This window comes from Humulus lupulus, chromosome X (genome assembly GCF_963169125.1).
Source record: "Humulus lupulus chromosome X, drHumLupu1.1, whole genome shotgun sequence".
NCBI lineage: Eukaryota > Viridiplantae > Streptophyta > Magnoliopsida > Rosales > Cannabaceae > Humulus > Humulus lupulus.
In genome coordinates this window covers 14,635,412-14,647,719 of record NC_084802.1, presented here as the reverse complement: position 1 = coordinate 14,647,719, position 12,308 = coordinate 14,635,412, and positions in this window count along the sequence as shown.

Here is a 12,308-nt window from a genome sequence, read left to right as displayed (position 1 = left end):
AAGCGCGCCTTTAGCATTGGCGACCTGGTCCTCAGGAGAGTTTTCTTAGCCGGTAAGGATCCCAAAGATGGAGTATTAGGACCGAACTGGGAAGGGCCATATCAAATCATCGAGGTCATTAAAGAAGGAACTTATAAATTAGCTCGGCTCGGTGGAGGGGCGGTCCCACGAACTTGGAACGCCATCCATTTGAAGAGATATTATCAATGACCCCCCTTGTAAGGCCTAAGGGCCATTTTTTATGTATTGAGCAATGAGAATTAACTTTTCGTTTATGATTGTACATGTTTACAAGTGTAATCTAAAGTAACCACGAAAGACCCTTTCCTAGTTACTTGGGGGGCATATGGTGCCTGGATATAACCAGGTCGCCTTAAAGACTTAGAAGTTAATTCAAATTGATTGATCGTTGTTTTTCTTAAAAAACACAAGATATTGATAAAGGATTAACGCGAACTAAGCTCTACCCAGGATATAACCAGGTCACAAAACTTAGAAGTTAATTTAAATCGATTGATCGTTGTTTTTCTTAAAGAGCACGAGATATTGATAAAAATTAATGCGAACAAAGTTTTTAAACTAAGTTCCTGGACATAACCAGGTCATAAAACTTAGAAGTTAATTTAAATCGATTGATCGTTGTTTTTCTTAAAGAGCACGAGATATTGATAAAAATTAACGCGAACTAAGTTTTCAAACTAAGTTCCTGGACATAACCAGGTCACAAAACTTAGAAGTTAATTTAAATCGATTGATCGTTGTTTTTCTTAAAGAGCACGAGATATTGATAAAAATTAACGCGAACTAAGTTTTCAAACTATGTTCCTGGACATAACTAGGTCATAAAACTTAGAAGTTAATTTAAATCGATTGATCATTGTTTTTCTTAAAGAGCACGAGATATTGATAAAAATTAATGCGAACTAAGTTTTCAAACTAAGTTCCTGGACATAACCAGGTCATAAAACTTAGAAGTTAATTTAAATCGATTGATCATTTTTTTTCTTAAAGAGCACGAGATATTGATAAAAATTAACGCGAACTAAGTTTTCAAACTAAGTTCCTGGACATAACCAGGTCATAAAACTTAGAAGTTAATTTAAATCGATTGATCGTTGTTTTTCTTAAAGAGCACGAGATATTGATAAAAATTAACACGAACTAAGCTTTCAAACTAAGTTCCTGGACATAACCAGGTCATAAAACTTAGAAGTTAATTTAAATTGATTAATCAGTGTTTTTTCTTAAAAAGCACAGGATATTAGTCAAAAATTAACACGAACTAAGTTTTTCAAAGTAGTGACTAAAATGCATAGAGTCAAAGGGAAATAAACCAATTAAAAGAAAAAATTGATAAAACCAATTGTCTCGAGGTGGAAAACCCTCATGCAAAGTTACAAACAAAAAATAAATGAGAATATTAAAGGAATGGGTGCGAAAAGGAAAGGCCCTAAGCTCCACCGGGCTGCCCCATGGAGGTCGTTATCTCACCCTCCTGCTCGGCTACAACGGATGCCTCCCCGGTTTAAGAAGGTGCCTCTTGCTGGAAGCGAGCTTTGAACCCCTCCAAGAAGACCTTCCCGTCCGCTCCTAAGAAGGAGAAGTCGCCGTCCTGGTTATAGGCCTAGCAATGGTAGAGCATGTCCTCCATGGCGGTGCTGGAGGCTGCTTTCTCCGTTTCTAAGGCGGCCTTAGCCTCCTCGGCCCCAGCCTTCGCAGAGTCAAGCTCAACTAGCGCGGCAGCGAGGGTGGCTTTGGTAGCCTCAGCCTCTTGAAGCTTGGGACGGGCTTCTTCCAGCTCGGCCTGTACGGCTGCCAGAGCATCCTTGGCTTCCTTTTCCTTCTGTTGGGCCGTCTGCAAGGAAGTCTGATGGGTGGCCAAAGCCGCCTAATGCTCGCCCCTCATATCCTCGAGCTGGGCCTTGGCCTTGGCTATGCTCCGGTGAAGGGCCAAGACACTCTGCAAAAACAGAGGCAACTGCCTTAGAAAAAAAAAAGAGAAAAAAAGCACGACAAAGCATGATAATCAAAAATCATAAAAGGGTAAAGTCAGCTTACTGTTAGGGCCATGCCCAGTGAAGATTCCATTACGCCCACCGGGCTCCTTGTTTCGATGGCCCGCAGCTCCCTCTCATTGAAGCGGTAGAAGTGGTCGACGGCGTAGCTCGCCGTCTCATACACCGTCCCCCGAAAGACATCTGGAATCTTCTCCAAGGCCTGGGGGTCCACCGTGATACGCACCTCGGGAAGCGCAGTTGCCGAAGCCCCGAGCTCCGCCCCTGTGTCCCGGACGAAGGCCGGAGCTCGCGGAGGGGGTGGGGGCATGTTCCCCACTACAGCAGGAGGTGCAGTTTCCTCGGCCTAGGCAGATGGGGGCTGCTCTTTCCCCTTTGCAGGGGACTTGGTTGGGGTCCCAGCGGCTTTCTTCTCCACTCTGAGCTTCTTCATTTTGAGCCCAGAGGCCCCAGCTGAGGAGTTCCCTCCGGTGAACATAGCTCGCAGATTTTTTCCCCCGAGCTGAGACATCTCCTCTGGCAAATCAAAGACCATCAATATATCAGTAAGCAATCATGCAAAAACAAAAACAAGGGGGAAAAATCAAACCCCAAGTATATATATACTAAAGGGAATCCTACCCCCCAAGCTAGAAGAGGAATCTATGGTCACGACCATCAGCCCCAGAGCTTCTGCGGGGGAATCTAAGACAATTACTTCTCGGGCTGGCGCGGGTTCTGGATCCAAGGCTGGCTCAAGACTAGACTCTTCTACGTATTTCCTAAGACCCAGAGCTACGACACCCTCCCAGAGTGATGGCCATGTCCGAAGGTTGGTCCCATACTCCTCGAATAGGACCGACCTAAAGGCTAGGGTGTTGTCTACAACTATGGTACCCGTAGGGCGGCTACTTTCGTATTCCAACACGAGCTGGTCGACGCAGTGGAGCAGGGTTACATCAAAGTCTGGGTCACTTCGATGGCGTTGGATGAGCTGTTTGGGATTGAACCTAGCTAGCCGGGGATCTGCAATGGCCCTATCTAAGTTCCTAAATGTATATGGGTTACCTTGGCCGGAGGGACCTGCAGCTGCTCCAGACTGGATCCTCTCCTCGTCTGTTCTTTGGGCGACCTCCAGCGCCCGCTTCCTCGTCCTCACGAGGGGCACCTCGTCCTCCTCGTCCTTCTCATCCTCATCCCCCGCGGCCTCCTCCTCGGGGATGGCCCTCATCTCGCGGGCTGGGGGAGGCACCCGGGGCCTCCTCAGGTTCAGAGTTTGGCCTGGGAAGATCAGCTTGCAGGCCAACATCGTCTCATCTATCATGAGCTGGCGATAGTCCTTTTCACTGGGGGGCAAGCCCGCCAGTGTCTCGTACTGGCTCCCGAGGATCACAGACTTCTCTGTCCTCGGGAAGATAGCTGCAGAATTATTCTAAGTCAGAAATGGATACAGGGGGGAGCTAACCGATACTTAACTTACGAGCTAAGGATGAAAGATACTTACGAGGACGGTTGAAGTAGTGCAGGTCGCAGTTGCGAAACCCCTTGGACATAAAGAACTGGTTTTTGAAGTCGTTGGGGTGGCTGGGCAGCTCGATGACCGCAGCCGTATTCGGAAACCGGGTTAAGTAATAGAACCCATCGCCTCGCCCCCGCTAATTTGGGCTGGCCTTGAGGTAGAAAAAGTATTGGATATCTGCCGGAGTGGGGACCTCCCACTCCTGTTTCAAGAACAGATATCTCAACCCCGCCAACAAACGGTAGGAGTTGGGGGGAGCTGGAAAGGAGCCAACCTCACGCAGTTGAGGAAGTCGGCGAAGTACTAATCCAGTGGGAGGAAAGCCCCGGCTTTGAAGTGCTCGTCACTCCAGGCCGCGAACTCCTCGTCGAGCGGCGCGCAGCTCCGCTCACCTTCTGCGGGAGGTCGGGCGATCAGGGCGCCCCTCCCCAGTTCGATGCCATGGGAAATGAATATCTTATTCACTTTCCCCTGATCGTGATCTTCGAAATGATCCTCTCGACCTCGAAGAAAGCGTCAGGTGCCACCTCGAGCTCCTACTCCATGGCCGGCCCGAAGACAGGAATGGGGGAGTCCGTCATCACCTCTTTTCCCTTGGATTGTTGGGAGGCCGAGCTGCCGGCGATCCTCTTTGGAGCGTTCTTCTTGGGTGCCATCTGGTCGCCTAGCGAACAAAAGAAAAGATTTTCAGAAAAGGCAACCTAAGCATAAGGGGGAATCAAAAGGGGTGTTTCCTTTGCACGAGCTAAGGTAATCTCAACCCGTGGAGAGTGAGACCACGCGGTTCTATGAACACGCGCCTGTGCTCCCAACAGATCCTCGATTACTCGGAATTCGTGTGTTAGGAGGGTCAGGATAGAAATTTTCCTTGGAAGGAAAGTTTCAGTAGGCAAGAGAGGCAAAACCGCCTGTGAAGCGTGTCCCCTAACCTACCCAGTTTTGCACCCAAAATACTGGATATTTTAAACAAGCATACCAAAAATCCTACTGAGAAAATTTCCCCAGAAAATGCATCCTGTAAACCGTGTCCCTAAATGGTTTTCTACTACAAGAGATACCCTAACCTAAAGGCTTTCTCCCTTCGTACCCACAAAAAACCAACGGAACCTTGCATGCGGCTACAGTAAATATTTACCTAGGCTACAGTGAAAAATAATTTCAAAACATGCACAGTCAGGGGACTTACGGAGTGTTTTGGTTGACAAGGGGATGAAGGGATCGCCTGGGTTGGGGCTTTGTCAGAGTAGCTGATTCCAAAGCTTCAAGGGAGCCCTTACACCTGAACTTCTTGAGTGCTGGGAATGGCAGCCGGAAAGAAGAGGATTTTTCTTTGGAAGATGAAGAAGAGAGAAGAAGAAGGAAAATTCTGAAATTTTTTCAAATGAACGGGTGGCCCGTGCGTAAGGTGGCCACCCCTTTTATATACATGAAAGGCCACGTGAGAGGGGCCGTTGGATTGCCTTGATGTGGGATCCAAGGCTCTCCATTTGAAAGACGAAACGACGGCTGAGTATAGGCTAGGCCATTTAATGCAGTTCTCGAGAGACATACCGTCACCAACCACGATGTTCCACGTATTCGGCGCCTGCGTAAAGTGTGGAATATGAAGAGTTCATGGGGAAGCCTAAAAGCCCCTACTGTGGCCCTACACGACGTCGTGTACCACGAGCAGGGGCTTGGGGGGCAAATGTACGCCCTGATTTTCCAACGGGCTATTAGCGAGCTGAGATACGGCCTAAACTATATCAGCCACGTGGATCCCCCATGACCGGAGCTGTTGTCGTCAGGTCCTACCTCGTTAGCTCGGGGTATCCAAGGGTTCACCAAGATTACTTAAGGACTGAGTCTGGACTCTGAAGGCCACAGGTCGAGGGAAGCATCCAGCTCGTGGTACGAGCTAGAGTTGGAGGCTGTGACCTTTTGTAAAGTCAACCACGCAAGGTAAACGTGCATATATCAGACATCACGTGTCTGATATATCCTTGACTTCTCGGACACGCAGCATGAACGTGCGTATTCTGGCACCCACAACTGGGTTGGGTCGTGCGGCCCATTATCCCCCTTACCTATTGATTAGACCACACTTCATGTGTCAGGTTTTAGGAATTAATCATGAATGTCACATAAGTGACATGACAGGTAAGAAGGTCACGGGATGACCTTCTTACCAACTCCCAGGTGCCCTCTCCTATAAATATGGAGACCCTGGGAGTTGCAAAGGGTTGGATTCTATTGTGTAAGGAAATACTCTGTAAAAGAATACCAAGCATATAGCAATAATATTGACTGGTGGAGTAGAAGGATTTTAACCTGTGAACCACCTAAAAAACGTAATTGTTTCACCAGTCCATCTCCAAAAGATCATTCATCTGTTTCGGTTCATAGTTAAGCACTAATCCCTTCCTCTAATTTTCTTAATTACTTGTTGGCGAAGAACCGCGTCAACAACTATCATTTCCTTGCAATTTAGCATTGCCTCACACTTGGTTAACCAATCCATATCGAGGATCATACTGAATTCATTCATAACCAACCTTATCATATCAACTGATGGGTCTTCTCTTCACCACAACATAATCATGCAATCTGCATATCATCTCTATGCCTCCTTATATACAACAAGCAAAGAAACAACATGGTGCCAAACCAGTCAGCATAATACAAAAATCAAAACTGGAAAGCTGACCTGCCACCCCTGAGGAACCAGCCTCAGTCTCAGTCTCTGACTGCCTCGGAATAAACACTCGAGCTGGAGTCGAGCTGTCCATCCCCTTTTGCTCATCCTTCCTTCGCCTTGGGCAATCCTTCTTGAAATGCCCTATCATGTCACATAAGAAACATGCCTTTGCTCGACATTCTCCCAGATGACGCCTCTTACACCGAGTGCATTCTGGGTAAGTCCTCCAGTTCTTTTTTTTACTCGCTCCAATAAATGGAGGTATCGTTGCTTGAGCTCCATGCTCTCCAGCACTCTCCTGCTCAATCTGAATTCATGTGCTCTCAACAACAAGAGTCTTCCCTACCACCTAAGCATAGGTAGATATTTCATGCACTAAGGCAACTCTAACGCCCTGAGCTATCCTGGAATTCAACCCTGGATAAACTTTTCCTTCCGAGCTACATATGTGGGTACCATATCAAAATAAAACTTGGCCAAGCCATTGAATCTATTAACATACTCGGTTACTGTTGTATTTCCCTGAACAAGGTTCAGAAAATCATTCATCTTAGCAGTCTTGGCGGCATCACAATAATATCTCTCATTGAACAGATGTCTGAATTCTTTCCAGTCCATCACAGTTGTGTCTCGTGTCTGGGACACTACTTCCCACCATGTCCGGCATCATTCCGCAGTACATATGTAGCACAGATCACCCTATCATGACCCAGTAGCCCTAAACTATCGAGGATGGAACTGATCATGCCCATCCATTGCTCAACTCTGAATGGATCTAGGTCTCCCTCAAAGACTAGAGGGTAATACTCCTGGAATCTTCCACAAAGAAATTCCCATTTGTTCTCAACCCTAGGCTGAGCCAAAACTGGTGCCACTCCTGGCATAGCAAAGGAAGAGGTGTTCCCTGACAGGTTCCACTGTTGCTTCAAACACCTAATCTCTTCCTCTTGCCTCTGCAATCTTAATTGCAAATCTATAAACATTTGCTGGAAATTCTGAGGGGCAGATGAAGAACTCAACCTCTGGCTGAAACTCCTAGCCTCTATATAACCACCATCAGGTCTCATTATCTGCCATGGATACATACCCTCTGATTGAATCTGCAGTCAATAACTTGACCCATTAAACATGATGAGCATATCAAGAGCTCCCCCCCCCCCCCCCCCCACAAGAACAATCTTACCACACTACATTCACAAACCACTACAGTGCTAAAAACATACCCATGGCATTTATTTATCAATTCATAATCCCTGCTCTTCCAACATACCTACCATGCCTCCAACTCCAGCATGCAAAAAAATCACATTTATATATTCATGGAGCAGGTAATCATATAGTCAAGAACCAGGCTCTATCAGAATCTCATGCTCCCTAATACAGTGTACAGGTAAAGCATTTACATTCTATTTAAGCAGTTAAGCACATAACTATAGAAATAGTTACCATTCCCTGAGTAAGGCTATCTTTGATGACGATTGTACATGCCCAGCTTGTCTTCAGGAACCCTTAACCTTGGCTCGCTCTGATACCAAGTTTCTAACACCCTAAACTCCAGGGACCGTTACGGTGTGCATTTTAAATAGTGCTAAACTCGCTAATCGAGTCATTTGGCCATAATCGTGTAACTAAGTAAGATTAGCGGTTTAAGGTTAAATTTTTTGGTTAAGATACAATGTTTTACTAGAACGTTTACTGTATACATTGGGATCCAAAAAATATAATTTAAAGGTTAATTACAAGAAAATATTTACAACGAGCCGACCTAAGCGACAAAATAGGGTTTAACCCTAGTTCCTCTTTCAACCCTCGGCTGTGGTGGTCGAGCAGCCACATATGTACACACCGTCACCTAAGCTCTCTAACTCAAGGATGGTCCAGCTTTATTTTGCCTTTACCTGCACCACATAGCACCCGTGAGCCGAAGCCCAGCAAGAAAACTCAATATTCTCATGAACAGTAATAACATGTTACAAAATCATATCAGGCATGCCTAGCAATAATATCCATATTCATGCATGCAAATAAATTTAGATAATGATGGGGGATCATGCCCTCCTGAATGGATGACTATTAAGTTAATCCTAATCAGATGAGTGATTTAACACTTTGAGGTTCTGTTAACAATGATGGGGTTTATAGCCCTAATCAGATGAGTGATTTAACACTTGAGGTTCTGTTAACCATGATGGGGCGTGTAGCCCTAAGCAGATGAGTGATTTAACACTTGAGGTTCTGTTAACCATGATGTGGCTTATATCCCTAATCAGATGAGTGATTTAACACTTGAGGTTCTGTTAACCATGATAGGGCGTGTAGCCCTAATCAGATGAGTGATTTAACACTTGAGGTTCCGTGAACCATGATGGGGCTTATAGCCCTAATCAGATGAGTGACTGAGGAGTAAGTCACTAACATAAACCAAATGAGTGACTGATGAGTGAGTCATCAACATGGGATCCACACCCTCAGATGAGTGACTAATGAGTAAGTCACTAACTTAAACCAGATGAGTGACTGATGAGTGAGTCACTACGTGGGCTCAGCACCCATAGCCATGTGATGATGCAGTCACTTGGGCCTTCTGGCCCTGGCTCTAAGTGACTAGCCATAGGCTATAAAAGCACATTTAGTTTTCATCGAACTTAAGGTCGGTCCGACATTAATGCTCATGATAAGTAATTCAATGCTGATGTTGATTAGATATAATCTTTATCGGCTTGCGTTAAACACACTAAGACCGTTCTTGACTTATGAGTCAATACCATACGACCAGTGCTCAGTACTACTGCCGAACTTGACTAATGAGTCACAACTTCATAGTTAATACCGATACCATTGCCGATTCTGACTAATGAGTCAGTGCCATGCACAAGTAAGCAATGCAACCAGACATATATCATATGTCAAATATCCAAATGTAGGGCATTCAACATGCTTACTTAACAGTCGCTAGCATAATTATGATCATGCACAAATGCAGAGCTCAAGCTCTGAACAATCTCATATTCAACATTCATGTCATGCCCTAATCATATGTTTCTCATGCATCACATGCATCACATATTGGGTGCAGTTTTCTTACCTCTAGTTCGAGCGAGAAATAACAATTGAACGACCCTTGAGAATGATCGATCCTTTGATCCCTTAGCAGTCACCTAGTCATAATCAAATATAACCTCCAATTAATGAAATCAACAATGAAAGGGTCTTGACCTAAACCTCACTTCTGGAACCCCGAATTGTACCCAAACAGTGAGTAAATTCGATCCCGAGCCTTAGGAATTGAAACCCCGAGCCAAAAACCCTCAAAAGTGCCCAAAATATGCATCAGGGAAAACAGGGTAGAGCTACAGCGCTGCCCCCTAGCGCCCCGGTCCTACAACCAAGATTAATTTGCCATGGCAAGCACTGTAGCGCCCTCCCTTGGGCGCTGTAGCGCTAGGACTAGGCTGATCAGCCCTGGTTTTTCCCTCCTTCGAGTTTTTCATCTCCAACCTGAAAAACAAGCTTCCAAACCTCAATTAAACTCCCAAATGAACCCATAATCCATATACCCAAGTCCTAGGCATCATAACCCAAGTAACCCTTGCCAAAAACTCCCATCAATTCCCATTATCCAACTTGAAAATCTAACTGAAAAACCAAAACGAAAACAGGGCAAGAACCAGAGTTTTAATGGTTAAAAACTCACCTCAATCTCAGAATCACACCCTCTTCAATGGTGGAACATAAGCCAAAACCCTTAAGGCTTGGTTCCCTAGCTTGGTTCCTCAAAAGAACTTCAAAATCCAAGGAGAAATGAAGGGAAGAAGATGATCGGGGGAAGGTGAAGAAATGATTCTCTGTTTTACAAATTCTACAGCCTTCTAATGGCTAAATATAACCTTAGGGTGAAAAGACCATATTTCCCCTAAGCCTAATTAAAACCCTAAATAGCCACTAAGGGCAAAATCGTCACTTCTCGCCTATTTCGTTAATCACAATTAACACCCTCCAATTCCCGTTATTCTCAATATTCTCAAATGCTAATAAATCATATCCTATTACCCTTTAATTCCCGGTAATGTTCTAATCCTCAAATTACCCCGACCCTCGAAATCAACCCCGTTATGACCAAACCGATAACTTGCATTCAAAGATCGTCTCATGCTGAATGGCTCAAACAAATTCACATATACTGTGTGTTAGGAAAATATTATTTTGCCTCAATGGAAATGATTATAATATTACAACTCTATGCAATAATATTACAAGTAAATATAGATTGATTAAATAAGGTTACAACTTTATAACTGAAAATACAAATAAACTAAAGAAAGGAAGAAGATGATGATGAAGAAGAGAATAGTGAGAATACAACTCTAAGCAAAAGATTACAAGTAAAATAAAGTGTTTAGACCAAATGAAAAGATTACAACTCTTAAACAAAATATACAAGTAAATAGAACAAGAGAATAAGAAGAAAAACAATAGAATAAAAAGAAGAACAGAAACACAATCAAACTCTCACTTACACAACCTAAGTGAAGAGGATTGGGGATCACCAACTTGAACAAGGTTTAAAACCTTTGTCCAAAAGCTTATTTCCCCCTAACTCAAGCACTAAGGGATCTCTCTCAGATATTGGAAAAGCTTTCTGGAATTATCAAGCCTCAAGGTGTTTCTAGCCAAGTGCTCTAGTGGATAGAAAAGTTGTGTCTTACAAGTGAGCATTAGGCTCCTATTTATAGAGTTTAGAGACACCCTTTGAATTTCAAATTCCACCAACCTCCATGGCTGTTACCAATGATTAATTGAATGTTTTATGGAATTAAAATAGAGATTTGGGAGTTACTTGGCTTTTGGAAACGTTCAAAATTGGATAAAAACCAAAGTTGGAAGAGGTTGTCAGGCACTAGGGTCGCGGCGCCTGGTAGCAGGCGCCGCGGCCCTCAGTCAGTTCCAGCAACGATTTTTTTCAGTTTTTTCAAAACGTTCCAATTTATTCCCACTTGATTTTGTAACTTCCATACACAATATGGGAGTTAAAATCACATCTCTATCAGCCATTTCTCATATGGCTTTAAGAAATTCATTTCAATATTGTGTAACAACAAATCTACACAATAATGGGTGATATTTAGGAGTTACAAATTTGTGATGAATTTGTAACACCAAATATGTTACATGTTTGGATATTTCACATATATCCAAATAATGTAACTCTCTATTATATGTTACAATATGTGACACTCTATGTCACATTTATTTAATCTAAAATTATATTATAAAATAATATAATATTACATTATATTATAAAATAATATAACACTGTGGTATTATTCACAATTCACCAACATGCGTGAAAATACACAATTATGCCCTCAATGGGCCAAATTACAAAAATGCCCTTATAATTAAAAATGGACCCATATGCATGCATTTATCATCATATAATAATATAATTCACATAAACATGCATATAATCATTTAATAACATAATAAATCAATTATGGCCCTCTCGACCTCCTAATCAAGGTCATAAACCTTATTAGGGATTTTGGGGCATTACACTCCACTTTCGGCTCCTCAACAGAACATTTTTCCATGCTACAAAAAAAGCAGCAAAATGGATGCAACATCATGGAGAAGCTTTTCCTGCTCAAAATCAGTTCCAACAAATTCCACAAGTATGTATGATGACTACTACTGATTATGAGTCAGATTTTCCTCCTCTTAAGAGATTTGATAAACAAGACGATCAAGGTACCGTCTCTCACCAACCAAAAGTTCAAAACCCCATAACCAAGAACGTGAATGGGTCTCTCAAAAAAGTATCTCCAGCCGAAGAAGTTCTCAACTGGAAATCATAAAATATGATTGCCCAAAACAAGGTCTTAAAACAAGTCGAGTTACAAAATACCAAAATAGAGATGGCAGTAAAACAATCTCAGACTACTGTCAACGATAAGCTCACTACAAAGATCCAACAGACTCGTGAAGAGCTTCTAGCCATCATCAAAGCAAACTCAGTTCTGATGCCAGTATTCCTAGCAAAAGAAGCCGAGATGAAGAGCCTTAAAACTCAATATGAATCCCTCAAGAACTGGTTCTGCCAACAAGAACCGACAAAGGC